The sequence below is a fragment of the Hyperolius riggenbachi genome, chromosome 2 (genome assembly GCF_040937935.1).
Source record: "Hyperolius riggenbachi isolate aHypRig1 chromosome 2, aHypRig1.pri, whole genome shotgun sequence".
In the NCBI taxonomy this organism is placed as follows: domain Eukaryota; kingdom Metazoa; phylum Chordata; class Amphibia; order Anura; family Hyperoliidae; genus Hyperolius; species Hyperolius riggenbachi.
In genome coordinates this window covers 534995010-535019688 of record NC_090647.1, presented here as the reverse complement: position 1 = coordinate 535019688, position 24679 = coordinate 534995010, and the positions used below count along the sequence as shown (strand labels likewise).

Genomic DNA, 24679 nt, shown 5'->3' with positions numbered 1-24679 from the left:
ACTTGGATTTTGCCTGTGGCCACACTAAGCCGAAAGTGCCCGCGCTAGTCAGATTGAGGAAGCTAAGCGGCTTCAGGCCTGGTTAGTAGCTGCGTAGGAAATCAGCTGTGAACCCCAGGTGCTGCAGGCATTTCTTTGGGTTTGCAGTCAAATGGCTATGAGCACGTGGGAAGCCTCACCTTCAAGGCGCAGGAACGGCGCTTTGGATTTTGCTTGCTGCAACACTAAGCCGAAAGCGTCCGCTCTCGTCAGATCGTGGAAGCTAAGTGGCTTCAGGCCTGGTTAGTAGCTGCGTTGGAGACTGGCTGTGAACCCCAGGTGCTGCAGGCTTTTGTTTGGGTTTGCGGTCCAATGGCTATGAGCACGTGGGAAGCCTCACCTTCAAGGCGCAGGAACGGCGCCTTGGATTTTGCCTGCAGCCCCACTAAGCCTAAAGCGCCCGCCCTCGTCAGATCGTGGAAGCTAAGCGGCTTCAGGCCTGGTTAATAGCTGCGTGGGAGACCGGCTGTGAACCCCAGGTGGTGCAGGCATTTCTTTGGGATTGCGGTCCAATGGCTATGAGCACGTGGGAAGCCTCACCTTCAAGGCGCAGGAACGGTGCCTTGGATTTCACCTGCGTCCACACTAAGCTGAAAATGTCAGATTGCGGAAGCTAAGCGGCTTCAGGCCTGGTTAGTAGCTGCGTGGGAGACTGGCTGTGAACCCCAGGTGCTGTAGGCTTTTTCGGGGGTTTGCGGTCCAATGGCTATGAGCACGTGGGAAGCCTCACCTTCAAGGCGCAGGAACGGTGCCTTGGATTTTGCTTGCGGCCACACTAAGCTGAAAGCGCCCGCTCTCGTCAGATTGCGGAAGCTAAGTGGCTTCAGGCCTGGTTAGTAGCTGTGTGGGAGACCGGCTGTGAACCCCAGGTGCTGCAGGCTTTTTTTGGGGTTTGCGGTCCAATGGCTATGAGCACGTGGGAAGCCTCACCCTCAAGGCGCAGGAACGGCAACTTGGATTTTACCTGCGGCCACACTAAGCTGAAAGCGCCTGCTCTCGTTAGATCGTGGAAGCTAAGTGGCTTCAGGCCTGGTTAGTAGCTTTGTGGGAGACCAGCTGTGAACCCCAGGTGCTGCAGGCATTTCTTTGGGTTTGCAGTCCAATGGCTATGAGCACGTGGGAAGCCTCACTTTCAAGGCGCAGGAACGGCGCCTTGGATTTTGCCTGCGGCCACACTAAGCTGAAAGCGCCCGCTCTCGTTAGATCGCGGAAGCCAAGCGGCTTCAGGCCTGGTTAGTAGCTGCGTGGGAGACCGGCTGTGAACCCCAGGTTCTGCAGGCTTTTTTGGGGTTTGCGGTCCAATGGCTATGAGCACGTGGGAAGCCTCACCTTCAAGGCGCAGGAACGGCGCCTTGGACTGTGCCTGCGGCCACACTAAGCCAAAAGTGCCCGCTCTCGTCAGATCGCGGAAGCTAAGTGGCATCAGGCCTGGTTAGTAGCTGCGTGGGAGACCGGCTGTGAACCCCAGGTGCTGCAGGCTTTTTTTTGGGTTTGCGGTCCAATGGCTATGAGCACGTGGGAAGCCTCACCTTCAAGGCGCAGGAACGGCGCCTTGGATTTCGCCTGCGGCCACACTATGCCGAAAGCGCCCGCTCTCGTCAGATCGCGGAAGCTAAACGGCTTCAGGCCTGGTTAGTAGCTGCGTGGGAGATTAGCTGTGAACCCCAGGCGCTGCAGGCTTTTTTGGGGGGTTTGCGGTCCAATGGCTATGAGCACGTGGGAAGCCTCACCTTCAAGGCGCAGGAACAGCGCCTTGGATTTCGCCTGCAGCCACACTAAGCCTAAAACGCCTGCCCTCGACAGATCGTGGAAGCTAAGCGGTTTCAGGCCTGGTTAGTAGCTGCGTGGGAGAATGGCTGTGAACCCCAGGTGCTGCAGGCATTTCTTTGGGTTTGCGGTCCAATGGCTATGAGCCCGTGGGAAGCCTCACATTCAAGGCGCAGGAACGGCACCTTGGATTTTGCCTGCGGCCACACTAAGCCAAAAGCGTCAGATTGCGGAAGCTAAGCGGCTTCATGCCTGGTTAGTAGCTGCGTGGGAGACCGGCTGTGAACCCCAGGTACTGCAGGCATTTCTTTGGGTTTGCGGTCCAAAGGCTATGAGCACGTGGGAAGCCTCACCTTCAAGGTGCAGGAACGGCGCCTTGGATTTCGCCTGCGGCCACACTAAGTCGAAAGCGCCCGCTCTCGTCAGATCGCGGAAGCTAAACGGCTTCAGGCCTGGTTAGTAGCTGCGTGGGAGACCGGCTGTGAACCCCAGGTGCTGCAGGCTTTTTTTTGGGTTTGCGGTCCAATGGCTATGAGCACGTGGGAAGCCTCACTTTCAAGGCGCAGGAACGGCTCATTGGATTTTGCCTGCGGCCACACTAAGTCGAAAGCGCCCGCTCTCGTCAGATCGCGGAAGCTAAACGGCTTCAGGCCTGGTTAGTAGCTGCGTGGGAGACCGGCTGTGAACCCCAGGTGCTGCAGGCTTTTTTGGGGGTTTGCGGTCCAATGGCTATGAGCACGTGGGAAGCCTCACCTTCAAGGTGCAGGAATGGCAACTTGGATTTTGCCTGTGGCCACACTAAGCCGAAAGTGCCCGCGCTAGTCAGATTGAGGAAGCTAAGTGGCTTCAGGCCTGGTTAGTAGCTGCGTGGGAGACCGGCTGTGAACCCCAGGTGCTGCAGGCATTTCTTTGGGTTTGCAGTCAAATGGCTATGAGCACGTGGGAAGCCTCACTTTCAAGGCGCAGGAACGGCGCCTTGGATTTTGCCTGCGGCCACACTAAGCTGAAAGCGCCCGCTCTCGTTAGATCGCGGAAGCCAAGCGGCTTCAGGCCTGGTTAGTAGCTGCGTGGGAGACCGGCTGTGAACCCCAGGTGCTGCAGGCTTTTTTTGGATTTGCGGTCCAATGGCTATGAGCACGTGGGAAGCCTCACCTTCAAGGCGCAGGAACGGCGCCTTGGACTGTACCTGCGGCCACACTAAGCCAAAAGTGCCTGCTCTCGTCAGATCGCGGAAGCTAAGTGGCATCAGGCCTGGTTAGTAGCTGCGTGGGAGACTGGCTGTGAACCCCAGGTGCTGCAGGCTTTTTTTTGGGTTTGCGGTCCAATGGCTATGAGCACTTGGGAAGCCTCACCTTCAAGGCGCAGGAACGGCGCCTTGGATTTTGCCTGCGGCCACACTAAGCCGAAAGCGTCAGATTGCGGAAACTAAGCGGCTTCAGGCCTGGTTAGTAGCTGCGTGGGAGACTGGCTGTGAACCCCTGGTGCTGCAGGCTCTTTTTGGGGGTTTGCGGTCCAAAGGCTATGAGCACGTGGGAAGCCTCACCTTCAAGGCGCAGGAACGGCGCCTTGGATTTCGCCTGCGGCCACACTAAGTCGAAAGCGCCCGCTCTCGTCAGATCGCGGAAGCTAAACGGCTTCAGGCCTGGTTAGTAGCTGCGTGGGAGACCGGCTGTGAACCCCAGGTGCTGCAGGCTTTTTTTTGGGTTTGCGGTCCAATGGCTATGAGCACGTGGGAAGCCTCACCTTCAAGGCGCAGGAACGGCAACTTGGATTTTGCCTGCGGCCACACTAAGCTGAAAGCGCCCGCTCTCGTTAGATCACGGAAGCCAAGCGGCTTCAGGCCTGGTTAGTAGCTGCGTGGGAGACCGGCTGTGAACCCCAGGTGCTGCAGGCTCTTTTTGGGGGTTTGCGGTCCAAAGGCTATGAGCACGTGGGAAGCCTCACCTTCAAGACGAAGGAATGGCGCCTTGGATTTCGCCTGCGGCAACACTAAGTCGAAAGCGCCCGCTCTCGTCAGATCGCGGAAGCTAAACGGCTTCAGGCCTGGTTAGTAGCTGCGTGGGAGACCGGCTGTGAACCCCAGGTGCTGCAGGCTTTTTTTTGGGTTTGCGGTCCAATGGCTATGAGCACGTGGGAAGCGTCACCCTCAAGGCGCAGGAACGGCAACTTGGATTTTGCCTGCGGCCACACTAAGCTGAAAGCGTCCGCTCTCGTTAGATTGTGGAAGCTAAGCGGCTTTAGGCCTGGTTAGTAGCTTTGTGGGAGACCAGCTGTGAACCCCAGGTGCTGCAGGCATTTCTTTGGGTTTGCAGTCCAATGGCTATGAGCACGTGGGAAGCCTCACTTTCAAGGCGCAGGAACGGCGCTTTGGATTTTGCCTGCGGCCACACTAAGCTGAAAGCGCCCGCTCTCGTTAGATCACGGAAGCCAAGCGGCTTCAGGCCTGGTTAGTAGCTGTGTGGGAGACCGGCTGTGAACCCCAGGTGCTGCAGGCATTTCTTTGGGTTTGCGGTCCAATGGCTATGAGCACGTGGGAAGCCTCACATTCAAGGCGCAGGAACGGTGCCTTGGATTTCGCCTGCGGCCACACTAAGCCGAAAGCGCCCGCTCTCGTCAGATCGCGGAAGCTAAACGGCTTCAGGCCTGGTTAGTAGCTGCGTGGGAGATTAGCTGTGAACCCCAGGCGCTGCAGGCTTTTTTTGGGGGGTTTGCGGTCCAATGGCTATGAGCACGTGGGAAGCCTCACCTTCAAGTCACAGGAACAGCGCCTTGGATTTTGCCTGCAGCCACACTAAGCCTAAAGCGCCTGCCCTCGTCAGATCGTGGAAGCTAAGCGGCTTCAGGCCTGGTTAGTAGCTGCGTGGGAGACCGGCTGTGAACCCCAGGTGCTGCAGGCATTTCTTTGGGTTTGCGGTCCAATGGCTATGAGCACGTGGGAAGCCTCACATTCAAGGCGCAGGAACGGCGCCTTGGATTTTGCCTGCGGCCACACTAAGCTGAAAGCGGAAGCTAAGCGGCTTCAGGCCTGGTTAGTAGCTGCGTGGGAGACTGGCTGTGAACCCCAGGTGCTGCAGGCTCTTTTTGGGGGTCTGCGGTCCAAAGGCTATGAGCACGTGGGAAGCCTCACCTTCAAGGCGCAGGAACGGCGCCTTGGATTTCGCCTGCGGCCACACTAAGTCGAAAGCGCCCGCTCTCGTCAGATCGCGGAAGCTAAACAGCTTCAGGCCTGGTTAGTAGCTGCGTGGGAGACCGGCTGTGAACCCCAGGTGCTGCAGGCATTTCTTTGGGTTTGCAGTCCAATGGCTATGAGCACGTGGGAAGCCTCACTTTCAAGGCGCAGGAACGGCGCCTTGGATTTTGCCTGCGGCCACACTAAGCTGAAAGCGCCCGCTCTCGTTAGATCGCGGAAGCCAAGCGGCTTCAGGCCTTGTTAGTAGCTGTGTGGGAGACCGGCTGTGAACCCCAGGTGCTGCAGGCTCTTTTTGGGGGTTTGCGGTCCAAAGGCTATGAGCACGTGGGAAGCCTCACCTTCAAGACGCAGGAACGGCGCCTTGGATTTCGCCTGCGGCCACACTAAGTCGAAAGCGCCCGCTCTCGTCAGATAGCGGAAGCTAAACGGCTTCAGGCCTGGTTAGTAGCTGCGTGGGAGACCGGCTGTGAACCCCAGGTGCTGCAGGCTTTTTTTTGGGTTTGCGGTCCAATGGCTATGAGCACGTGGGAAGCGTCACCCTCAAGGCGCAGGATCGGCAACTTGGATTTTGCCTGCGGCCACACTAAGCTGAAAGCGCCCGCTCTCGTTAGATCGTGGAAGCTAAGCGGCTTCAGGCCTGGTTAGTAGCTTTGTGGGAGACCAGCTGTGAACCCCAGGTGCTGCAGGCATTTCTTTGGGTTTGCAGTCCAATGGCTATGAGCACGTGGGAAGCCTCACTTTCAAGGCGCAGGAACGGCGCCTTGGATTTCGCCTGCGGCCACACTAAGCTGAAAGCGCCCGCTTTCGTTAGATCGCGGAAGCCAAGCGGCTTCAGGCCTGGTTAGTAGCTGCGTGGGAGACCGGCTGTGAACCCCAGGTGCTGCAGGCTTTTTTTGGGTTTGCGGTCCAATGGCTATGAGCACGTGGGAAGCCTCACCTTCAAGGCGCAGGAACGGCGCCTTGGACTGTGCCTGCGGCCACACTAAGCCAAAAGTGCCCGCGCTCTCGTCAGATCGCGGAAGCTAAGTGGCATCAGGCCTGGTTAGTAGCTGCGTGGGAGACCGGCTGTGAACCCCAGGTGCTGCAGGCCTTTTTTTGGGTTTGCGGTCCAATGGCTATGAGCACGTGGGAAGCCTCACCTTCAAGGCGCAGGAACGGCGCCTTGGATTTCGCCTGCGGCCACACTAAGCCGAAAGCGCCCGCTCTCGTCTGATCGCGGAAGCTAAACGGCTTCAGGCCTGGTTAGTAGCTGCGTGGGAGATTAGCTGTGAACCCCAGGCGCTGCAGGCTTTTTTTGGGGGTTCGCGGTCCAATGGCTATGAGCACGTGGGAAGCCTCACCTTCAAGGCGCATGAACAGCACCTTGGATTTTGCCTGCAGCCACACTAAGCCTAAAGCGCCTGCCGTCGTCAAATCGTGGAAGCTAAGTGGCTTCAGGCCTGGTTAGTAGCTGCGTGGGAGACCGGCTGTGAACCCCAGGTGCTGCAGGCATTTCTTTGGGTTTGCGGTCCAATGGCTATGAGCACGTGGGAAGCCTCACATTCAAGGCGCAGGAACGGCGCCTTGGATTTCGCCTGCGGCCACACTAAGCCGAAAGCGCCCGCTCTCGTCAGATCGCGGAAGCTAAACGGCTTCAGGCCTGGTTAGTAGCTGCGTGGGAGATTAGCTGTGAACCCCAGGCGCTGCAGGCTTTTTTTGGGGGGTTTGCGGTCCAATGGCTATGAGCACGTGGGAAGCCTCACCTTCAAGTCACAGGAACAGCGCCTTGGATTTTGCCTGCAGCCACACTAAGCCTAAAGCGCCTGCCCTCGTCAGATCGTGGAAGCTAAGCGGCTTCAGGCCTGGTTAGCAGCTGCGTGGGAGACCGGCTGTGAACCCCAGGTGCTGCAGGCATTTCTTTGGGTTTGCGGTCCAATGGCTATGAGCACGTGGGAAGCCTCACATTCAAGGCGCAGGAACGGCGCCTTGGATTTCGCCTGCGGCCACACTAAGCTGAAAGCGGAAGCTAAGCGGCTTCAGGCCTGGTTAGTAGCTGCGTGGGAGACTGGCTGTGAACCCCAGGTGCTGCAGGCTCTTTTTGGGGGTTTGCAGTCCAAAGGCTATGAGCACGTGGGAGGCCTCACCTTCAAGGCGCAGGAACGGCGCCTTGGATTTCGCCTGCGGCCACACTAAGTCGAAAGCGCCCGCTCTCGTCAGATCGCGGAAGCTAAACAGCTTCAGGCCTGGTTAGTAGCTGCGTGGGAGACCGGCTGTGAACCCCAGGTGCTGCAGGCATTTCTTTGGGTTTGCAGTCCAATGGCTATGAGCACGTGGGAAGCCTCACTTTCAAGGCGCAGGAACGGCGCCTTGGATTTTGCCTGCGGCCACACTAAGCTGAAAGCGCCCGCTCTCGTTAGATCGCGGAAGCCAAGCGGCTTCAGGCCTTGTTAGTAGCTGTGTGGGAGACCGGCTGTGAACCCCAGGTGCTGCAGGCTCTTTTTGGGGGTTTGCGGTCCAAAGGCTATGAGCACGTGGGAAGCCTCACCTTCAAGACGCAGGAACGGCGCCTTGGATTTCGCCTGCGGCCACACTAAGTCGAAAGCGCCCGCTCTCGTCAGATAGCGGAAGCTAAACGGCTTCAGGCCTGGTTAGTAGCTGCGTGGGAGACCGGCTGTGAACCCCAGGTGCTGCAGGCTTTTTTTTGGGTTTGCGGTCCAATGGCTATGAGCACGTGGGAAGCGTCACCCTCAAGGCGCAGGAACGGCAACTTGGATTTTGCCTGCGGCCACACTAAGCTGAAAGCGCCCGCTCTCGTTAGATCGTGGAAGCTAAGCGGCTTCAGGCCTGGTTAGTAGCTTTGTGGGAGACCAGCTGTGAACCCCAGGTGCTGCAGGCATTTCTTTGGGTTTGCAGTCCAATGGCTATGAGCACGTGGGAAGCCTCACTTTCAAGGCGCAGGAACGGCGCCTTGGATTTTGCCTGCGGCCACACTAAGCTGAAAGCGCCCGCTCTCGTCAGATTGTGGAAGCTAAGCGGCTTCAGGCCTGGTTAGTAGCTGTGTGGGAGACTGGCTGTGAACCCCAGGTGCTGCAGGCTTTTTTTGGGTTTGCGGTCCAATGGCTATGAGCACGTGGGAAGCCTCACCTTCAAGGCGCAGGAACGGCGCCTTGGACTGTGCCTGCGGCCACACTAAGCCAAAAGTGCCCGCGCTCTCGTCAGATCGCGGAAGCTAAGTGGCATCAGGCCTGGTTAGTAGCTGCGTGGGAGACCGGCTGTGAACCCCAGGTGCTGCAGGCCTTTTTTTGGGTTTGCGGTCCAATGGCTATGAGCACGTGGGAAGCCTCACCTTCAAGGCGCAGGAACGGCGCCTTGGATTTCGCCTGCGGCCACACTAAGCCGAAAGCGCCCGCTCTCGTCTGATCGCGGAAGCTAAACGGCTTCAGGCCTGGTTAGTAGCTGCATGGGAGATTAGCTGTGAACCCCAGGCGCTGCAGGCTTTTTTGGGGGGTTCGCGGTCCAATGGCTATGAGCACGTGGGAAGCCTCACCTTCAAGGCGCAGGAACAGCACCTTGGATTTTGCCTGCAGCCACACTAAGCCTAAAGCGCCTGCCGTCGTCAGATCGTGGAAGCTAAGCGGCTTCAGGCCTGGTTAGTAGCTGCGTGGGAGACCGGCTGTGAACCCCAGGTGCTGCAGGCATTTCTTTGGGTTTGCGGTCCAATGGCTATGAGCACGTGGGAAGCCTCACATTCAAGGCGCAGGAACGGCGCCTTGGATTTCGCCTGCGGCCACACTAAGCCGAAAGCGCCCGCTCTCGTCAGATCGTGGAAGCTAAACGGCTTCAGGCCTGGTTAGTAGCTGCGTGGGAGACCGGCTGTGAACCCCAGGTGCTGCAGGCTTTTTTTTGGGTTTGCGGTCCAATGGCTATGAGCACGTGGGAAGCCTCACCTTCAAGGCGCAGGAACGGCGCCTTGGATTTCGCCTGCGGCCACACTAAGCCGAAAGCGCCCGCTCTCGTCTGATCGCGGAAGCTAAACGGCTTCAGGCCTGGTTAGTAGCTGCGTGGGAGATTAGCTGTGAACCCCAGGCGCTGCAGGCTTTTTTGGGGGGTTCGCGGTCCAATGGCTATGAGCACGTGGGAAGCCTCACCTTCAAGGCGCAGGAACAGCACCTTGGATTTTGCCTGCAGCCACACTAAGCCTAAAGCGCCTGCCGTCGTCAGATCGTGGAAGCTAAGCGGCTTCAGGCCTGGTTAGTAGCTGCGTGGGAGACCGGCTGTGAACCCCAGGTGCTGCAGGCATTTCTTTGGGTTTGCGGTCCAATGGCTATGAGCACGTGGGAAGCCTCACATTCAAGGCGCAGGAACGGCGCCTTGGATTTCGCCTGCGGCCACACTAAGCCGAAAGCGCCCGCTCTCGTCAGATCGTGGAAGCTAAACGGCTTCAGGCCTGGTTAGTAGCTGCGTGGGAGACCGGCTGTGAACCCCAGGTGCTGCAGGCTTTTTTTTGGGTTTGCGGTCCAATGGCTATGAGCACGTGGGAAGCGTCACCCTCAAGGCGCAGGAACGGCAACTTGGATTTTGCCTGCGGCCACACTAAGCTGAAAGCGCCCGCTCTCGTTAGATCATGGAAGCTAAGCGGCTTCAGGCCTGGTTAGTAGCTTTGTGGGAGACCAGCTGTGAACCCCAGGTGCTGCAGGCATTTCTTTGGGTTTGCAGTCCAATGGCTATGAGCACGTGGGAAGCCTCACTTTCAAGGCGCAGGAACGGCGCCTTGGATTTTGCCTGCGGCCACACTAAGCTGAAAGCGCCCGCTCTCGTTAGATCGCGGAAGCCAAGCGGCTTCAGGCCTGGTTAGTAGCTGCGTGGGAGACCGGCTGTGAACCCCAGGTGCTGCAGGCTTTTTTTGGGTTTGCGGTCCAATGGCTATGAGCACGTGGGAAGCCTCACCCTCAAGGCGCAGCAACGATGACTTGGATTTTGCCTGCGGCCACACTAAGCCGAAAGCGCCCGCTCTCATCAGATCGCGAAAGCTAATTGGCTTCAGGCCTGATTAGTAGCTGCGTGGGAGAGTGGCTGTGAACCCCAGGTGCTGCAGGCTTTTTTAGGGTTTTGCGGTCCAATGGCTATGAGCACGTGGGAAGCCTCACCTTCAAGGCGCAGGAACGGCGCCTTGGACTGTGCCTGCTGCCACACTAAGCCAAAAGTGCCCGCTCTCGTCAGATTGCGGAAGCTAAGTGGCATCAGGCCTGGTTAGTAGCTGCGTGGGAGACCGGCTGTGAACCCCAGGTGCTGAAGGCTTTTTTTTGGGTTTGCAGTCCAATGGCTATGAGCACGTGGGAAGCCTCACCTTCAAGGCGCAGGAACAGCGCCTTGGATTTCGCCTGCGGCCACACTAAGCCGAAAGCGCCCGCTCTCGTCAGATCGCGGAAGCTAAGCGGCTTCAGGCCTGATTAGTAGCTGCGTGGGAGAGTGGCTGTGAACCCCAGGTGCTGCAGGCTTTTTTGGGTGGTTTGCGTTCCAATGGCTATGAGCACGTGGGAAGCCTCACCTTCAAGGCGCAGGAACGGCGCCTTGGACTGTTCCTGCGGCCACACTAAGCCAAAAGTGCCCGCTTTCATCAGATTGCGGAAGCTAAGTGGCATCAGGCCTGGTTAGTAGCTGCGTGGGAGACCGGCTGTGAACCCCAGGTGCTGAAGGCTTTTTTTGGGGTTTGCGGTTCAATGGCTATGAGCACGTGGGAAGCCTCACCTTCAAGGCGCAGGAGCGGCGCCTTAGATTTCGCCTGCGGCCAAACTAAGCTGAAAGCGCCCGCTCTCGTCAGATTGCGGAAGCTAAGTGGCTTCAGGCCTGGTTAGTAGCTGCGTCGGAGACTGGCTGTGAACCCCAGGTGCTGTAGGCTTTTTTTTGGGTTTGCGGTCCAATGGCTATGAGCACGTGGGAAGCCTCACCTTCAAGGCGCAGGAACAGCACCTTGGATTACGCCTGCGGCCACACTAAGCCGAAAGCGCCCGCTCTCGTCAGATCGCGGAAGCTAAGCGACTTCAGGCCTGATTAGTAGCTGCGTGGGAGAGTGGCTGTGAACCCCAGGTGCTGCAGGCTTTTTTGGGGGGGTTTGCGGTCCAATGGCTATGAGCACGTGGGAAGCCTCACCTTCAAGGCGCAGGAGCGGCGCCTTGGACTGTTCCTGCGGCCACACTAAGCCAAAAGTGCTCGCTCTCGTCAGATCGCGGAAGCTAAGTGGCATCAGGCCTGGTTAGTAGCTGCGTGGGAGACCGGCTGTGAACCCCAGGTGCTGCAGGCTTTTTTTTGGGGTTGCGGTCCAATGGCTATGAGCATGTGGGAAGCCTCACCTTCTAGGCGCAGCAACGGCAACTTGGATTTTGCCTGCGGCTTGAGGCCTGGTTAGTAGCTGTGTGGGAGACCGGCTGTGAACCCCAGGTGCTGCAGGCATTTCTTTGGGTTTGCAGTCCAATGGCTATGAGCACGTGGGAAGCCTCACGGATTTCGCCTGCGGCCACACTAAGTCGAAAGCGCCCGCTCTCGTCAGATCGCGGAAGCTAAGCGGCTTTAGGCCTGGTTAGTAGCTGTGTGGGAGACTGGCTGTGAACCCCAGGTGCTGTAGGCTTTTTTTGGGGTTTGCAGTCCAATGGCTATGAGCACGTGGGAAGCCTCACCCTCAAGGCGCAGCAACGGCAACTCGGATTTTGCCTGCGGCCACACTAAGCCGAAAGCGCCCGCCCTCGTTAGATCGTGGAAGCTAAGCGTCTTCAGGCCTGGTTAGTAGCTGCGTGGTAGACCGGCTGTGAACCCCAGGTGCTGCAGGCTTTTTTGGGGGGTTTGCGGTCCAATGGCTACGAGCACGTGGGAAGCCTCACCTTCAAGGCGCAGGAACGGCGCCTTGGACTGTGCCTGCGGCCACACTAAGACAAAAGTGCCCGCTCTCGTCAGATCGCGGAAGCTAAGTGGCATCAGGCCTGGTTAGTAGCTGCGTGGGAGACCGGCTGTAAACCCCAGGTGCTGCAGGCTTTTTTTTGGGTTTGCGGTCCAATGGCTATGAGCACGTGGGAAGCCTCACCCTCAAGGCGCAGCAATGGCAACTTGGATTTTGCCTGCGGCTTCAGGCCTGGTTAGTAGCTGTGTGGGAGACCGGCTGTGAACCCCAGGTGCTGCAGGCTTTTTTTTGGGTTTGCGGTCCAATGGCTATGAGCACGTGGAAAGCCTCACCCTCAAGGCGCAGCAACGGCAACTCGGATTTTGCCTGCGGCCACACTAAGCCGAAAGCGCCCGCCCTCGTTAGATCGTGGAAGCTAAGCGTCTTCAGGCCTGGTTGGTAGCTGCGTGCGAGACCGGCTGTGAACCCCAGGTGCTGCAGGCTTTTTTGGGGGGTTTGCGGTCCAATGGCTATGAGCACGTGGGAAGCCTCACCTTCAAGGCGCAGGAACGGCGCCTTGGGCTGTTCCTGCGGCCACACTAAGCCAAAAGTGCCCGCTGTCGTCAGATTGCGGAAGCTAAGTGGCATCAGGCCTGGTTAGTAGCTGCGTGGGAGACCGGCTGTGAACCCCAGGTGCTGCAGGCTTGTTTGGGGGTTTGCGGTCCAATGGCTATGAGCACGTGGGAAGCCTCACCTTCAAGGTGCACGAACGGCGCCTTGGATTTCGCCTGCAGCCACACTAAGCCGTAAGCGCCCGCTCTCGTCAGATTGCGGAAGCTAAGTGGCTTCAGGCCTGGTTAGTAGCTGCGTGGGAGACCGGCTGTGAACCCCAGGTGCTGCAGGCTTTTTTTGGGGTTTGCGGTCCAATGGCTATGAGCACGTGGGAAGCCTCACCCTTGGATTTTGCCTGCGGCTTCAGGCCTGGTTAGTAGCTGTGTGGGAGACCGGCTGTGAACCCCAGGTGCTGCAGGCATTTCTTTGGGTTTGCAGTCCAATGGCTATGAGCACGTGGGAAGCCTCACTTTCAAGGCGCAGGAACGGCGCCTTGGATTTCGCCTGCGGCCACACTAAGCCGAAAGCGCCCACTCTCGTCAGATCGCGGAAGCTAAGCGGCTTCAGGCCTGGTTAGTAGCTGTGTGGGAGACTGGCTGTGAACCCCAGGTGCTGCAGGCTTTTTTTTGGGTTTGCAGTCCAATGGCTATGAGCACGTGGGAAGCCTCACCCTCAAGGCACAGCAACGGCAACTCGGATTTTGCCTGCGGCCACACTAAGCCGAAAGCGCCCGCCCTCGTTAGATCGTGGAAGCTAAGCGTCTTCAGGCCTGGTTAGTAGCTGCGTGAGAGACCGGCTGTGAACCCCAGGTGCTGCAGGCTTTTTTTTGGGTTTGCGGTCCAATGGCTATGAGCACGTGGGAAGCCTCACCCTCAAGGCGCAGCAACGGCAACTCGGATTTTTCCTGCGGCCACACTAAGCCGAAAGCGCCCGCCCTCGTTAGATCATGGAAGCTAAGCGTCTTCAGGCCTGGTTAGTAGCTGCGTGGGAGACCGGCTGTGAACCCCAGGTGCTGCAGGCTTTTTTTTGGAGTTTGCGGTCCAATGGCTATGAGCACGTGGGAAGCCTCACCTTCAAGGCGCAGGAACGGCGCCTTGGATTTTGCCTGCGGCCACACTAAGCCGAAAGCGCCCGCTCTCGTCAGATCGTGGAAGCTAAGCGGCTTCAGGCCTGGTTAGTAGCTGTGTGGGAGACCGGCTGTGAACCTGTGGGGGTGACACAGTTTGCCGATTAGTGGCATATTGTGTGCACATGCTGGGTGGGGGTGACACAGGTGGCATATTGTGTGTACGCATGCTGGGTGGGGTTGACTAGAGTTGGGCGAACAGTTCGGCTGTGTTAGCTGAACTGTTCGGCTGCCCAACCTGTCATTTCGCTGTGGCTCTTACTACTTCCGGGTCGCAATGACCCGAAGTAGTACTTCTGCGCTGGCCCGGCGGAGCGCGTCCTAGATCGCGCTCCCTTGACGTCACACACATGCGCAGAGAGTGCCCGGCAACGGGAGCGCGATCTATGATGCGCTCCGCCGGGCCAGCGCAGACGTACTACTCCGGGTCATTGCGACCCGGAAGTAGTAAGAGCCACAGCGAAATGACAGGTTGGGCAGCCGAACAGTTCAGCTAACACAGCCGAACTGTTCGCCCAACTCTAGGGTTGACACAGGCTCTCTAATAGTGGCATATTGTGTGTGCGCATGCTGGGTGAGGGGGTGACACAGGCTGCCTATCAGTGGCATATTGTGTGTGCATGCTGGGTGGGGGTGACACAGTTTGCCTATTAGTGGCATATTGTGTGTGCGCATGCTGGATGGGGGTGACACGGGTTGCCTATTAGTGGCATATTGTGTGTGTGCGCATGCTGGGTGGGGGTGACACAGGTTGCCTATTAGTGGCATATTGTGTGAGCGCATGCTGGGTGGGGGTGACACAGGCTGCCAATTAGTGGCATATTGTGTGTGCACATGCGGGGTGGGGGTGACACAGGTTGCCTATTAGTGGCATATTGTATGCGCATGCTGGGTGGGGGTGACACAGGCTGCCTATTAGTGGCATAATGTGTGGGCACATTCTGGGTGGGGGTGACACAGGCTGCATATTAGTGGCATATTGTGTGCACATGCTGGGTGGGGGTGACACAGGCTGCCTACTAGTGGCATATTGTGTGTACGCATGCTGGGTGGGGGTGACACAGGCTGTCTATTAGTGGCATATTGTGTGAGCGCATGCTGGGTGGGGGTGACACAGGCTGCCTATTAGTGGCATATTGTGTGGGCGCATGCTGGGTGGGGGTGACACAGGTTGCCTATTAGTGGCATATTGTGTGCGCATGCTGAGGTGAGGGTGACACAGGCTGCCTATTAGTGGCATATTGTGTGTGCACATGCTCGGTGGGGGTGACACAGGTTTCCTATTAGTGGCATATTGTGTGAGCGCATGCTGGGTGGGGGTGACACAGGTTGCCTATTAGTGGCATATTGTGTGAGCGCATGCTGGGTGGGGGTGACACAGGTTTCCTATTAGTGGCATATTGTGTGAGCGCATGCTGGGTGGGGGTGACACAGGTTGCCTATTAGTGGCATATTGTGTGGGCGCATGCTGGGTGGGGGTGACACAGGTTGCCTATTAGTGGCATATTGTGTGGGCGCATGCTGGGTGGGGGTGACACAGGTTGCCTATTAGTGGCATATTGTGTGGGCGCATGCTGGGTGGGGGTGACACAGGTTGCCTATTAGTGGCATATTGTGTGGGCACATGCTGGGTGGGGGTGACACAGGTTGCCTATTAGTGGCATATTGTGTGGGCGCATGCTGGGTGCGGGTGACACAGGCTGACTAAAAGTGTTGATCGAACACTAAAATGTTCCGGTTCGAACGTCGCCCCGATATTCGGCATGTTCGGGCCGAATTCCGAACCCAATGCAAGTAAATGGGGACTCAAATATTTCTGCTTTGCAGGCCAGAAAAACACATAAAAAAATGAGGAAAACTTATGCAAAATGGCTTGGGAATAGTGTGTGTGTGTGGGGGGGGGGGGGGGGGGAGGGGTGTCCCTGATGACATCAAAATGGGCCCTGATGACATTACAATAGCCAGAAAAGCATAAATAGGATGCTCTGGAGCCTCTTGAAGCAGATGATGTTAGACCTCTGGGGGCTCCTGGACTGTGTTAGGTGTGCAAGGTGTCTTGCAAGGCGGCTATGGTAACAAAAAGTGCAGTTAGTTAATTATGGTATTTTTTTTTTCTTAGGATGGCTACCTTAGCTTAATATAGTAGGTTATATTTGTTGGTTGCATGGTTAGGTTAATTATAGTAGATTGGTTTTTGTTGGTTGGATAAAAGCATATTGTGTGGAGTGGCATATTGTGTGTATGCATGCTGGGTGGGTGTGACACAGGTTGCCTATTAGTGGCATATTGTGTATGCATGCTGGGTGGGGGTGACACAGGCTGCCTATTAGTGGCATATTGTGTGGGCACATGCTGGGTGGGGGTGACACAGTTTGCCTATTAGTGGCATATTGTGTGTGCGCATGCTGGATGGGGGTGACACGGGTTGCCTATTAGTGGCATATTGTGTGTGCGCATGCTGGGTGGGGGTGACACAGGCTGCCTATTAGTGGCATATTGTGTGAGCGCATGCTGGGTGGGGGGACACAGGCTGCCTATTAGTGGCATATTGTGTGTACGCATGCTGGGTGGGGGTGACACAGGCTGCCTATTAGTGGCATATTGTGTGTGCGCATGCTGGGTGGGGGTGACACAGGTTGCCTATTAGTGGCATATTGTGTGAGCGCATGGTGGGTGGGGGTGACACAGGCTGCCTATCAGTGGCATATTGTGTGCACATGCTGGGTGGGGGTGACACAGGCTGCCAATTAGTGGCATATTGTGTGTGCACATGCGGGGTGGGGGTGACACAGGTTTCCTATTAGTGGCATATTGTATGCGCATGCTGGGTGGGGGTGACACAGGCTGCCTATTAGTGGCATATTGTGTGGGCACATTCTGGGTGGGGGTGACACAGGCTGCATATTAGTGGCATATTGTGTGTTCATGCTGGGTGGGGGTGACACAAGCTGCCTATTATTGGCATATTGTGTACGCATGCTGGGTGGGGGAACACAGGCTGCCTATTAGTGGCATATTGTGTGTACGCATGCTGGGTGGGGGGACACAGGCTGCCTATTAGTGGCATATTGTGTGTACGCATGCTGGGTGGGGGTGACACAGGCTGCCTATTAGTGGCATATTGTGTGCGCATGCTGGGTGGGGGTGACACAGGCTTCCTATTAGTGGCATATTGTGTGCACATGCTGGGTGGGGGTGACACAGTTTGCCGATTAGTGGCATATTGTGTGCACATGCTGGGTGGAGGTGACACAGGCTGCCTATTAGTGGCATATTGTGTGGGCGCATGCTGGGTGGGGCACAGGCTGCCTACTAGTGGCATAATGTGTTGCCGCATGCTGGGAGGGGGTGACACAGGCTGCCTATTAGTGGCATATTGTGTCGGCGCGTGCTGGGTGGGGGTGACACTGGTTGCCTATTAGTGGCATATTGTGTGTGTGCATGCTGGGTGGGGGTGACACAGGCTGCCTATTAGTGGCATATTGTGTGTACGCATGCTGGGTGGGGGTGACACAGGCTGCCTATTAGTGACATATTGTGTGTGCACATGCGGGGTGGGGGTGACACAGGTTGCCTATTAGTGGCATATTGTGTGTGCATGCTGGGTGGGGGTGACACAGGTTGCCTATTAGTGGCATATTGTGTGTGTGCATGCTGGGTGGGGGTGACACAGGTTGCCTATTAGTGGCATATTGTGTGTACGCATGCTGGGTGGGGGTGACACAGGCTGCCTATTAGTGGCATATTGTGTGTGCATGCTGGGTGGGGGTGACACAGGTTGCCTATTAGTGGCATATTGTGTGCACATGCTGGGTGGGGGTGACACAGGCTGCTTATTAGTGGCATATTGTGTGAGCGCATGCTGGGTGGGGGTGACACAGGCTGCCTATTAGTGGCATATTGTGTGGGCGCATGCTGGGTGGGGGTGACACAGGTTGCCTATTAGTGGCATATTGTGTGCGCATGCTGAGGTGAGGGTGACACAGGCTGCCTATTAGTGGCATATTGTGTGTGCACATGCTCGGTGGGGGTGACACAGGCTGCCTATTAGTGGCATATTGTGTGTACGCATGCTGGGTGGGGGTGACACAGGCTGTCTATTAGTGGCATATTGCATGCGCATGCTGGGTGGGGGTGACACAGGCTGACTAAAAGTGTTGATCGAACACTAAAATGTTCCGGTTCGAACGTCGCCCCGATATTCGGCATGTTCGGGCCGAATTCCGAACCCAATGCAAGTAAATGGGGACTCAAATATTTCTGCTTTGCAGGCCAGAAAAACACATAAAAAAATGAGGAAAACTTATGCAAAATGGCTTGGGAATAGTGTGTGTGTGTGGGGGGGGGGGGGGGGGGAGGGGTGTCCCTGATGACATCAAAATGGGCCCTGATGACATTACAATAGCCAGAAAAGCATAAATAGGATGCTCTGGAGCCTCTTGAAGCAGATGATGTTAGACCTCTGGGGGCTCCTGGACTGTGTTAGGTGTGCAAGGTGTCTTGCAAGGCGGCTATGGTAACAAAAAGTGCAGTTAGTTAATTATGGTATTTTTTTTTTCTTAGGATGGCTACCTTAGCTTAATATAGTAGGTTATATTTGTTGGTTGCATGGTTAGGTTAATTATAGTAGATTGGTTTTTGTTGGTTGGATAAAAGCATATTGTGTGGAGTGGCATATTGTGTGTATGCATGCTGGGTGGGTGTGACACAGGTTGCCTATTAGTGGCATATTGTGTGTGCATGCTGGGTGGGGGTGACACAGGCTGCCTATTAGTGGCATATTGTGTGGGCACATGCTGGGTGGGGGTGACACAGTTTGCCTATTAGTGGCATATTGTGTGTGCGCATGCTGGATGGGGGTGACACGGGTTGCCTATTAGTGGCATATTGTGTGTGCGCATGCTGGGTGGGGGTGACACAGGTTGCCTATTAGTGGCATATTGTGTGAGCGCATGGTGGGTGGGGGTGACACAGGCTGCCTATCAGTGGCATATTGTGTGCACATGCTGGGTGGGGGTGACACAGGCTGCCAATTAGTGGCATATTGTGTGTGCACATGCGGGGTGGGGGTGACACAGGTTTCCTATTAGTGGCATATTGTATGCGCATGCTGGGTGGGGGTGACACAGGCTGCCTATTAGTGGCATATTGTGTGGGCACATTCTGGGTGGGGGTGACACAGGCTGCATATTAGTGGCATATTGTGTGTTCATGCTGGGTGGGGGTGACACAAGCTGCCTATTATTGGCATATTGTGTACGCATGCTGGGTGGGGGAACACAGGCTGCCTATTAGTGGCATATTGTGTGTACGCATGCTGGGTGGGGGGACACAGGCTGCCTATTAGTGGCATATTGTGTGTACGCATGCTGGGTGGGGGTGACACAGGCTGCCTATTAGTGGCATATTGTGTGCGCATGCTGGGTGGGGGTGACACAGGCTTCCTATTAGTGGCATATTGTGTGCACATGCTGGGTGGGGGTGACACAGTTTGCCGATTAGTGGCATATTGTGTGCACATGCTGGGTGGAGGTGACACAGGCTGCCTATTAGTGGCATATTGTGTGGGCGCATGCTGGGTGGGGCACAGGCTGCCTACTAGTGGCATAATGTGTTGCCGCATGCTGGGAGGGGGTGACACAGGCTGCCTATTAGTGGCATATTGTGTCGGCGCGTGCTGGGTGGGGGTGACACTGGTTGCCTATTAGTGGCATATTGTGTGTGTGCATGCTGGGTGGGGGTGACACAGGCTGCCTATTAGTGGCATATTGTGTGTACGCATGCTGGGTGGGGGTGACACAGGCTGCCTATTAGTGACATATTGTGTGTGCACATGCGGGGTGGGGGTGACACAGGTTGCCTATTAGTGGCATATTGTGTGTGCATGCTGGGTGGGGGTGACACAGGTTGCCTATTAGTGGCATATTGTGTGTGTGCATGCTGGGTGGGGGTGACACAGGTTGCCTATTAGTGGCATATTGTGTGTACGCATGCTGGGTGGGGGTGACACAGGCTGCCTATTAGTGGCATATTGTGTGTGCATGCTGGGTGGGGGTGACACAGGTTGCCTATTAGTGGCATATTGTGTGCACATGCTGGGTGGGGGTGACACAGGCTGCTTATTAGTGGCATATTGTGTGAGCGCATGCTGGGTGGGGGTGACACAGGCTGCCTATTAGTGGCATATTGTGTGGGCGCATGCTGGGTGGGGGTGACACAGGTTGCCTATTAGTGGCATATTGTGTGCGCATGCTGAGGTGAGGGTGACACAGGCTGCCTATTAGTGGCATATTGTGTGTGCACATGCTCGGTGGGGGTGACACAGGCTGCCTATTAGTGGCATATTGTGTGTACGCATGCTGGGTGGGGGTGACACAGGCTGTCTATTAGTGGCATATTGCATGCGCATGCTGGGTGGGGGTGACACAGGTTTCCTATTAGTGGCATATTGTGTGAGCGCATGCTGGGTGGGGGTGACACAGGTTGCCTATTAGTGGCATATTGTGTGAGCGCATGCTGGGTGGGGGTGACACAGGTTTCCTATTAGTGGCATATTGTGTGAGCGCATGCTGGGTGGGGGTGACACAGGTTTCCTATTAGTGGCATATTGTGTGGGCGCATGCTGGGTGGGGGTGACACAGGTTGCCTATTAGTGGCATATTGTGTGGGCACATGCTGGGTGGGGGTGACACAGGTTGCCTATTAGTGGCATATTGTGTGAGCGCATGCTGGGTGGGGGTGACACAGGTTGCCTATTAGTGGCATATTGTGTGGGCGCATGCTGGGTGGGGGTGACAGAGGCTGACTAAAAGTGTTGATCGAACACTAAAATGTTCCGGTTCGAACGTCGCCCCGATATTCGGCATGTTCGGGCCGAATTCCGAACCCAATGCAAGTAAATGGGGACTCAAATATTTCTGCTTTGCAGGCCAGAAAAACACATAAAAAAATGAGGAAAACTTATGCAAAATGGCTTGGGAATAGTGTGTGTGTGTGTGTGTGGGGGGGGGGGGGGAGGGGTGTCCCTGATGACATCAAAATGGGCCCTGATGACATTACAATAGCCAGAAAAGCATAAATAGGATGCTCTGGAGCCTCTTGAAGCAGATGATGTTAGACCTCTGGGGGCTCCTGGACTGTGTTAGGTGTGCAAGGTGTCTTGCAAGGCGGCTATGGTAACAAAAAGTGCAGTTAGTTAATTATGGTATTTTTTTTTTCTTAGGATGGCTACCTTAGCTTAATATAGTAGGTTATATTTGTTGGTTGCATGGTTAGGTTAATTATAGTAGATTGGTTTTTGTTGGTTGGATAAAAGCATATTGTGTGGAGTGGCATATTGTGTGTATGCATGCTGGGTGGGTGTGACACAGGTTGCCTATTAGTGGCATATTGTGTGGGCGCATGCTGGGTGGGTGTGACACAGGTTGCCTATTAGTGGCATATTGTGTGGGCACATGCTGGGTGGGGGTGACACAGGCTGCCTATTAGTGGCATATTGTGTGGGCACATGCTGGGTGGGGGTGACACAGTTTGCCTATTAGTGGCATATTGTGTGTGCGCATGCTGGATGGGGGTGACACGGGTTGCCTATTAGTGGCATATTGTGTGTGCGCATGCTGGGTGGGGGTGACACAGGTTGCCTATTAGTGGCATATTGTGTGAGCGCATGGTGGGTGGGGGTGACACAGGCTGCCTATCAGTGGCATATTGTGTGTGCACATGCGGGGTGGGGGTGACACAGGTTGCCTATTAGTGGCATATTGTATGCGCATGCTGGGTGGGGGTGACACAGGCTGCCTATTAGTGGCATATTGTGTGGGCACATTCTGGGTGGGGGTGACACAGGCTGCATATTAGTGGCATATTGTGTGTTCATGCTGGGTGGGGGTGACACAAGCTGCCTATTATTGGCATATTGTGTACGCATGCTGGGTGGGGGAACACAGGCTGCCTATTAGTGGCATATTGTGTGTACGCATGCTGGGTGGGGGGACACAGGCTGCCTATTAGTGGCATATTGTGTGTACGCATGCTGGGTGGGGGTGACACAGGCTGCCTATTAGTGGCATATTGTGTGCGCATGCTGGGTGGGGGTGACACAGGCTGTCTATTAGTGGCATATTGTGTGCGCATGCTGGGTGGGGGTGACACAGGCTTCCTATTAGTGGCATATTGTGTGCACATGCTGGGTGGGGGTGACACAGTTTGCCGATTAGTGGCATATTGTGTGCACATGCTGGGTGGAGGTGACACAGGCTGCCTATTAGTGGCATATTGTGTGGGCGCATGCTGGGTGGGGCACAGGCTGCCTACTAGTGGCATAATGTGTTGCCGCATGCTGGGAGGGGGTGACACAGGCTGCCTATTAGTGGCATATTGTGTCGGCGCGTGCTGGGTGGGGGTGACACTGGTTGCCTATTAGTGGCATATTGTGTGTGTGCATGCTGGGTGGGGGTGACACAGGCTGCCTATTAGTGGCATATTGTGTGTACGCATGCTGGGTGGGGGTGACACAGGCTGCCTATTAGTGACATATTGTGTGTGCACATGCGGGGTGGGGGTGACACAGGTTGCCTATTAGTGGCATATTGTGTGTGCATGCTGGGTGGGGGTGACACAGGTTGCCTATTAGTGGCATATTGTGTGTGTGCATGCTGGGTGGGGGTGACACAGGTTGCCTATTAGTGGCATATTGTGTGTACGCATGCTGGGTGGGGGTGACACAGGCTGCCTATTAGTGGCATATTGTGTGTGCATGCTGGGTGGGGGTGACACAGGTTGCCTATTAGTGGCATATTGTGTGCACATGCTGGGTGGGGGTGACACAGGCTGCTTATTAGTGGCATATTGTGTGAGCGCATGCTGGGTGGGGGTGACACAGGCTGCCTAGTAGTGGCATATTGTGTGGGCGCATGCTGGGTGGGAGTGACACAGGTTGCCTATTAGTGGCATATTGTGTGCGCATGCTGAGGTGAGGGTGACACAGGCTGCCTATTAGTGGCATATTGTGTGTGCACATGCTCGGTGGGGGTGACACAGGCTGCCTATTAGTGGCATATTGTGTGTACGCATGCTGGGTGGGGGTGACACAGGCTGTCTATTAGTGGCATATTGCATGCGCATGCTGGGTGGGGGTGACACAGGTTTCCTATTAGTGGCATATTGTGTGAGCGCATGCTGGGTGGGGGTGACACAGGTTGCCTATTAGTGGCATATTGTGTGAGCGCATGCTGGGTGGGGGTGACACAGGTTTCCTATTAGTGGCATATTGTGTGAGCGCATGCTGGGTGGGGGTGACACAGGTTTCCTATTAGTGGCATATTGTGTGGGCGCATGCTGGGTGGGGGTGACACAGGTTGCCTATTAGTGGCATATTGTGTGGGCACATGCTGGGTGGGGGTGACACAGGTTGCCTATTAGTGGCATATTGTGTGAGCGCATGCTGGGTGGGGGTGACACAGGTTGCCTATTAGTGGCATATTGTGTGGGCGCATGCTGGGTGGGGGTGACAGAGGCTGACTAAAAGTGTTGATCGAACACTAAAATGTTCCGGTTCGAACGTCGCCCCGATATTCGGCATGTTCGGGCCGAATTCCGAACCCAATGCAAGTAAATGGGGACTCAAATATTTCTGCTTTGCAGGCCAGAAAAAAACATAAAAAATGAGGAAAACTTATGCAAAATGGCTTGGGAATAGTGTGTGTGTGTGTGTGTGTGTGTGTGTGTGTGTGTGTGTGTGGGGGGGGGGGGGTCCCTGATGACATCAAAATGGGTCCTGATGACATCACAATAGTCAGAAAAGCATAAATAGGATGCTCTGGAGCCTCTTGAAGCAGATGATGTTAGACCTCTGGGGGCTCCTGGACTGTGTTAGGTGTGCAAGGTGTCTTGCAAGGCGGCTATGGTAACAAAAAGTGCAGTTAGTTAATTATGGTATTTTTTTTTCTTAGGATGGCTACCTTAGCTTAATATAGTAGGTTATATTTGTTGGTTGCATGGTTAGGTTAGTTAATTATAGTAGATTGGTTTTTGTTGGTTGGATAAAAAATTATAGCTAGCTTCCAACTGACATTTATGCTCCATCTCTCCTTCTATTAACGCATTTCTGATACCGTTTATTTGTTTGGCTGGAACTACTATTATTTGCTTAGTGTAGGCAGCCCATTCTTCCTCATCTTACAATGGGGATCATTAAAATGAACCAGCCTGTTAGAGAGGATGAGCAAAGGAAACCTGTTGCTGAACTCTGGGGCCTCTAAGGCAAGTAGAAGAGTTAATGTTGTCTTTGTCTTCCACTCTTAGGTGGTCATGTGGTCCTCTTCGCTGCTTGTCCGGTCTGTGCATTCTTACAACTGTAAAGTGGGGAATGAGGGGGATACCGCTATCAGGAGGACAGATTAGCAGTACCCCGGTCAAACTGAGTGAAAGCAAGGGGAGTCAAGACTAGCTTGTTCTTCTCAGTGTGGACACCCAGGGAGCAGGAGGAAACCAAAGTAATTTATGACCACTCCTTTTGTTTATATCTTTCTGATATAAACAGCTTGCGTGGAAGTTGTTGTTGTTGTTAGTGTGAGTAGTCTATTCTTCCTCAACTTACACTGAGGATTTACATGAGCTAGACTGCCGCTGAACTCCAGGGGCCCCTAGGGCATTTACAGAGTTTTAGGTTGTCCTTGTCGCATAGTCTTAGGTGGTTATACGGTCCTCTTCGCTGCTCATCAGGTCTGTGCATTCGTACAACTGTAAAGTGGGGAATGAGGGGGCTACCGCTTTACGGAGGACGGATGAGCAGTACCCCAGTCAAATAAGAGGAAACCAAAGTAATATATGACCACCCTATAAATCACACATACACTGACTGACATACACTGACAGCTTTTACCCCAGACTAACTTACCTTAACTGACTCATACTGACTGATACCCAGTCCCAGACATACACACTGTGACAGACACACACTCACTTTAGAATGACATACCCAGACCAACACCTCATCCCATGGACTGTAGCATAGTGCTAACCACAGAGATGAGATTAGGATAAGATTAGACCTCCCCACACACACACACCAAACACTTGAACAGGGCATATTGGT

General features: G+C 55.3%; 58 pseudogenes; all 58 read left to right on the top strand.

The window, feature by feature from the left end:
* Positions 1 to 211: 211 nt before the first annotated feature.
* Positions 212 to 330, top strand: LOC137554443 (5S ribosomal RNA; annotated as a pseudogene).
* An 81-nt stretch (positions 331 to 411) lies between these two features.
* LOC137554501 (5S ribosomal RNA) lies at positions 412 to 530 on the top strand (annotated as a pseudogene).
* A 271-nt stretch (positions 531 to 801) lies between these two features.
* Positions 802 to 920, top strand: LOC137550663 (5S ribosomal RNA; annotated as a pseudogene).
* Positions 921 to 1001: 81 nt separating this feature from the next.
* On the top strand, positions 1002 to 1120 carry LOC137553219 (5S ribosomal RNA; annotated as a pseudogene).
* Positions 1121 to 1201: 81 nt separating this feature from the next.
* Positions 1202 to 1320, top strand: LOC137550780 (5S ribosomal RNA; annotated as a pseudogene).
* Positions 1321 to 1400: 80 nt separating this feature from the next.
* Positions 1401 to 1519, top strand: LOC137549159 (5S ribosomal RNA; annotated as a pseudogene).
* Positions 1520 to 1600: 81 nt separating this feature from the next.
* LOC137552241 (5S ribosomal RNA) lies at positions 1601 to 1719 on the top strand (annotated as a pseudogene).
* A 472-nt stretch (positions 1720 to 2191) lies between these two features.
* On the top strand, positions 2192 to 2310 carry LOC137557720 (5S ribosomal RNA; annotated as a pseudogene).
* Positions 2311 to 2391: 81 nt separating this feature from the next.
* Positions 2392 to 2510, top strand: LOC137557719 (5S ribosomal RNA; annotated as a pseudogene).
* A 281-nt stretch (positions 2511 to 2791) lies between these two features.
* Positions 2792 to 2910, top strand: LOC137559401 (5S ribosomal RNA; annotated as a pseudogene).
* Positions 2911 to 2990: 80 nt separating this feature from the next.
* On the top strand, positions 2991 to 3109 carry LOC137553444 (5S ribosomal RNA; annotated as a pseudogene).
* Positions 3110 to 3381: 272 nt separating this feature from the next.
* On the top strand, positions 3382 to 3500 carry LOC137557718 (5S ribosomal RNA; annotated as a pseudogene).
* An 81-nt stretch (positions 3501 to 3581) lies between these two features.
* On the top strand, positions 3582 to 3700 carry LOC137549846 (5S ribosomal RNA; annotated as a pseudogene).
* An 82-nt stretch (positions 3701 to 3782) lies between these two features.
* Positions 3783 to 3901, top strand: LOC137547657 (5S ribosomal RNA; annotated as a pseudogene).
* Positions 3902 to 3982: 81 nt separating this feature from the next.
* LOC137552495 (5S ribosomal RNA) lies at positions 3983 to 4101 on the top strand (annotated as a pseudogene).
* Positions 4102 to 4182: 81 nt separating this feature from the next.
* On the top strand, positions 4183 to 4301 carry LOC137550690 (5S ribosomal RNA; annotated as a pseudogene).
* Positions 4302 to 4382: 81 nt separating this feature from the next.
* LOC137550662 (5S ribosomal RNA) lies at positions 4383 to 4501 on the top strand (annotated as a pseudogene).
* An 83-nt stretch (positions 4502 to 4584) lies between these two features.
* On the top strand, positions 4585 to 4703 carry LOC137552406 (5S ribosomal RNA; annotated as a pseudogene).
* Positions 4704 to 4965: 262 nt separating this feature from the next.
* On the top strand, positions 4966 to 5084 carry LOC137549141 (5S ribosomal RNA; annotated as a pseudogene).
* An 81-nt stretch (positions 5085 to 5165) lies between these two features.
* On the top strand, positions 5166 to 5284 carry LOC137551230 (5S ribosomal RNA; annotated as a pseudogene).
* An 82-nt stretch (positions 5285 to 5366) lies between these two features.
* LOC137549055 (5S ribosomal RNA) lies at positions 5367 to 5485 on the top strand (annotated as a pseudogene).
* Positions 5486 to 5566: 81 nt separating this feature from the next.
* On the top strand, positions 5567 to 5685 carry LOC137548852 (5S ribosomal RNA; annotated as a pseudogene).
* Positions 5686 to 5766: 81 nt separating this feature from the next.
* On the top strand, positions 5767 to 5885 carry LOC137549252 (5S ribosomal RNA; annotated as a pseudogene).
* Positions 5886 to 5965: 80 nt separating this feature from the next.
* On the top strand, positions 5966 to 6086 carry LOC137552837 (5S ribosomal RNA; annotated as a pseudogene).
* An 81-nt stretch (positions 6087 to 6167) lies between these two features.
* LOC137550786 (5S ribosomal RNA) lies at positions 6168 to 6286 on the top strand (annotated as a pseudogene).
* Positions 6287 to 6368: 82 nt separating this feature from the next.
* Positions 6369 to 6487, top strand: LOC137554452 (5S ribosomal RNA; annotated as a pseudogene).
* An 81-nt stretch (positions 6488 to 6568) lies between these two features.
* On the top strand, positions 6569 to 6687 carry LOC137550659 (5S ribosomal RNA; annotated as a pseudogene).
* An 83-nt stretch (positions 6688 to 6770) lies between these two features.
* Positions 6771 to 6889, top strand: LOC137554063 (5S ribosomal RNA; annotated as a pseudogene).
* A 262-nt stretch (positions 6890 to 7151) lies between these two features.
* LOC137549140 (5S ribosomal RNA) lies at positions 7152 to 7270 on the top strand (annotated as a pseudogene).
* Positions 7271 to 7351: 81 nt separating this feature from the next.
* Positions 7352 to 7470, top strand: LOC137551229 (5S ribosomal RNA; annotated as a pseudogene).
* An 82-nt stretch (positions 7471 to 7552) lies between these two features.
* LOC137549054 (5S ribosomal RNA) lies at positions 7553 to 7671 on the top strand (annotated as a pseudogene).
* Positions 7672 to 7752: 81 nt separating this feature from the next.
* On the top strand, positions 7753 to 7871 carry LOC137548851 (5S ribosomal RNA; annotated as a pseudogene).
* An 81-nt stretch (positions 7872 to 7952) lies between these two features.
* LOC137551705 (5S ribosomal RNA) lies at positions 7953 to 8071 on the top strand (annotated as a pseudogene).
* Positions 8072 to 8151: 80 nt separating this feature from the next.
* On the top strand, positions 8152 to 8272 carry LOC137552835 (5S ribosomal RNA; annotated as a pseudogene).
* An 81-nt stretch (positions 8273 to 8353) lies between these two features.
* LOC137550002 (5S ribosomal RNA) lies at positions 8354 to 8472 on the top strand (annotated as a pseudogene).
* An 82-nt stretch (positions 8473 to 8554) lies between these two features.
* LOC137554245 (5S ribosomal RNA) lies at positions 8555 to 8673 on the top strand (annotated as a pseudogene).
* An 81-nt stretch (positions 8674 to 8754) lies between these two features.
* LOC137559339 (5S ribosomal RNA) lies at positions 8755 to 8873 on the top strand (annotated as a pseudogene).
* Positions 8874 to 8954: 81 nt separating this feature from the next.
* LOC137550784 (5S ribosomal RNA) lies at positions 8955 to 9073 on the top strand (annotated as a pseudogene).
* An 82-nt stretch (positions 9074 to 9155) lies between these two features.
* On the top strand, positions 9156 to 9274 carry LOC137554244 (5S ribosomal RNA; annotated as a pseudogene).
* Positions 9275 to 9355: 81 nt separating this feature from the next.
* LOC137559338 (5S ribosomal RNA) lies at positions 9356 to 9474 on the top strand (annotated as a pseudogene).
* Positions 9475 to 9555: 81 nt separating this feature from the next.
* On the top strand, positions 9556 to 9674 carry LOC137551471 (5S ribosomal RNA; annotated as a pseudogene).
* Positions 9675 to 9755: 81 nt separating this feature from the next.
* LOC137559400 (5S ribosomal RNA) lies at positions 9756 to 9874 on the top strand (annotated as a pseudogene).
* An 80-nt stretch (positions 9875 to 9954) lies between these two features.
* LOC137553797 (5S ribosomal RNA) lies at positions 9955 to 10073 on the top strand (annotated as a pseudogene).
* An 81-nt stretch (positions 10074 to 10154) lies between these two features.
* LOC137554335 (5S ribosomal RNA) lies at positions 10155 to 10273 on the top strand (annotated as a pseudogene).
* An 81-nt stretch (positions 10274 to 10354) lies between these two features.
* Positions 10355 to 10473, top strand: LOC137550761 (5S ribosomal RNA; annotated as a pseudogene).
* An 82-nt stretch (positions 10474 to 10555) lies between these two features.
* On the top strand, positions 10556 to 10674 carry LOC137554414 (5S ribosomal RNA; annotated as a pseudogene).
* Positions 10675 to 10755: 81 nt separating this feature from the next.
* On the top strand, positions 10756 to 10874 carry LOC137553919 (5S ribosomal RNA; annotated as a pseudogene).
* An 81-nt stretch (positions 10875 to 10955) lies between these two features.
* LOC137552622 (5S ribosomal RNA) lies at positions 10956 to 11074 on the top strand (annotated as a pseudogene).
* An 83-nt stretch (positions 11075 to 11157) lies between these two features.
* LOC137552132 (5S ribosomal RNA) lies at positions 11158 to 11276 on the top strand (annotated as a pseudogene).
* Positions 11277 to 11481: 205 nt separating this feature from the next.
* Positions 11482 to 11600, top strand: LOC137548539 (5S ribosomal RNA; annotated as a pseudogene).
* Positions 11601 to 11681: 81 nt separating this feature from the next.
* On the top strand, positions 11682 to 11800 carry LOC137553165 (5S ribosomal RNA; annotated as a pseudogene).
* An 82-nt stretch (positions 11801 to 11882) lies between these two features.
* On the top strand, positions 11883 to 12001 carry LOC137552645 (5S ribosomal RNA; annotated as a pseudogene).
* A 230-nt stretch (positions 12002 to 12231) lies between these two features.
* Positions 12232 to 12350, top strand: LOC137554390 (5S ribosomal RNA; annotated as a pseudogene).
* Positions 12351 to 12432: 82 nt separating this feature from the next.
* LOC137554375 (5S ribosomal RNA) lies at positions 12433 to 12551 on the top strand (annotated as a pseudogene).
* Positions 12552 to 12632: 81 nt separating this feature from the next.
* LOC137549050 (5S ribosomal RNA) lies at positions 12633 to 12751 on the top strand (annotated as a pseudogene).
* A 209-nt stretch (positions 12752 to 12960) lies between these two features.
* On the top strand, positions 12961 to 13079 carry LOC137549456 (5S ribosomal RNA; annotated as a pseudogene).
* Positions 13080 to 13160: 81 nt separating this feature from the next.
* LOC137553734 (5S ribosomal RNA) lies at positions 13161 to 13279 on the top strand (annotated as a pseudogene).
* An 81-nt stretch (positions 13280 to 13360) lies between these two features.
* On the top strand, positions 13361 to 13479 carry LOC137553990 (5S ribosomal RNA; annotated as a pseudogene).
* The last annotated feature ends 11200 nt before the right edge of the window (positions 13480 to 24679 follow it).